Here is a 2,450-nt window from a genome sequence, read left to right on the forward strand (position 1 = left end):
GCTTCCTCATTTATAAAATGAAGGAAGCCCACAAGATAAGCATGCATGTCTTAATTCCCATGTTCAGAGTGTGTACCTGCTCTGTGGAAAGGTTTGCTGCTATTAAGTCTGGGCTGACCCTTGGACTTGCTTTGACCAACAGAATGTGGGGAAGTGATATGTGTCAGTTCTGAGCCTAAGCCTCAAGAGTCCTCACATGTGACCTCACATGCTCCCATGAGAACAGCCCAGGCTGGTCTGCTGGAGGACAGGAGACCATTTGCAGCAGAGATTAGCCAATTCAGAATGACCCATGTAAGTGACCTTTATGATAGAAGAACCACCCAGCTGAGCCCATCTCCAGTGGTCAGCCTGCAGAATTAATAGCTGAATGGATAGTGGTTGTTCTTAGATACCATGATGCTTAAATTTTGTGACCATTTGGGCTCATGGCTACCAGAGAGGTGGTAAAATATTTCTGGGAAAAAAATCAGAATTTGCATCAGTAGACTAAGTAAAGATTATTGCCCTCACAGATGGGTGGACATCATCTAATCTGATGAGGGACTTGGGAAGCCTTTAACTCTAAGTCCCCATTGACCTATGTCATTCATCCAGGGCTTATGAAGCTTCTTACTAATAGCTAATTACTGGATTATGTAGCATATCTCAAAAGAGCTGACATTGTGTCTGCCTCACCCTCCACTGGGGATCACAGCTCTACCCCGCCTGCCTCCCCCAGCCTGCCCTGAGCACACCTCAGTCCTCAGCAGCAGTGCTAGTGATACCAGAGTAACAAGCCAGGAGCCATTCTGAGCCCTCAGGGGCAGCGCTAGTTCTGAGATGCATCCTACACAGTTCCCTGGGATGTGTCCTGTAGGATTGAGCCCGGTCTCCACAGTGACAAGCAGCTGAGTGGCATGCTGTGTGTGTGTGTGTGTGAGGGGGTCCCTCCCTCCTATACCATTCTCCCTTCCCTCATCCTGCTCACTGGGGTCACCTGCAAGTGAAGTCCTTGCCTTCAAGTCTGTGTCTCAGCTCTGTTTGGAGCCAAACCAGTATACTTACTTAATTTTCTGAGCTTTGATTTTTTTCATCAGTAGGGGGAAGATATACTGTATTTACATATAGATACATTTATACATTACTGTATGAAACCCTATATATATCTCCATCCATCCATCTATCTCTGGCACATTGTAGATAGTCAAGAAACAGCAACTAGTTCCCTACTAAGGAACATATCTTTCTCTCAATCCTGACCCAAATTCTCCCACTTTTTGTGAGTCTCTGCTCTCCACTGCTGGAGCTTAGGCTCCTCTAAGCAGAGGCACAGTGAAATATGGAAGTGTAGTTAGTAATACACATCTTAACACTGAGAATTTATCATTTGACCTTCAGCCTTCTGTCTGCTGTGCCTGGCAAGTTTTATTTATGTGAAGCAAGCTTTCCACAAGAATGCTGGGGTGGGGACAGCAGCAATATGCCAGCTTCACATCATACTGACTTTCAGGAAAAAAAGAAATCTGCTCAGTTCTTCAATTAGCAGCCCTGCTGGTGGCCCAGGCAGTAGTTTTCAGAAGCCAACAGCAGGCAGTCTAGCAGGAAGCCACCGTTGGAGTGGCAGAACCAAGGTTCTAGTTGCCTGCCTGAAACTTGTGACCTTGGCAGGTGGAACTGAATTCATGTTAACCACACTGTGGTTAATTTAGTCCCTATTCCTCTGAATGGGCCTGTGCATCCTAATATATTTCTTTGGGGAAAATTTGTTAGATTTCTTTGTTAGTGCAGCCAGTCGCTAAGTTTTAGTGTACTGCGAGAATAACAGAGTGATGGGGGCGGGGGGTGGGTGGGTGGAGGAAAGAATAAGAGACAGTTCACCAGTCAGAAAAATTAAGTGAACCTCCGTGGATGCTGGTGTGTGGTCCTTTCCTCAGGGACTGATTTGACTGATTCCCAAACCATAGTTTTGTTACTCTGCGACGTTAGTAATTTTCTGTGTTGTTGTTAGCACTATTTGCAGACTGAATGAGATCTTGGGATCACAATTATTCTAATTTTTAGAATAATTTTTGTTTCCCCAGGCTCCAGCCACACTCTTCACCTGCTACAGTGCCCAACTCAGTGGCCCCAGGAGAGGACGAAGAACGTGAGGCCTTTTCTGTGGCTCTCCTGCCTCAGGGGGAGGCCAGGCACGTGCAATCATCCGGGTGAAAGAGAGCGCCACTGTCTGCACTGGGCCCTGACTCAAGTCAGCTCCTGAGGATACAGAGGAAAGGAGTTGCTCTGTGCATGAAATGCCAATGGATATGTGATGACGGGGGAGATCTGTGAGCAGATAGAGAGCCGATGCCCACACTCACTTAACACCGACCGGAAACAGGCAGTCCTGGAGTCTGAGACAGGCCTCCCCGCCAACTCAGGGCCCGGTAGGTGTGTGGTTGAGACTGGAGCACCCAGCTCTCCCATCT

This window comes from Otolemur garnettii, unplaced genomic scaffold, assembly GCF_000181295.1.
Source record: "Otolemur garnettii isolate 467f Iridium unplaced genomic scaffold, OtoGar3 scaffold00058, whole genome shotgun sequence".
Lineage (NCBI taxonomy): Eukaryota > Metazoa > Chordata > Mammalia > Primates > Galagidae > Otolemur > Otolemur garnettii.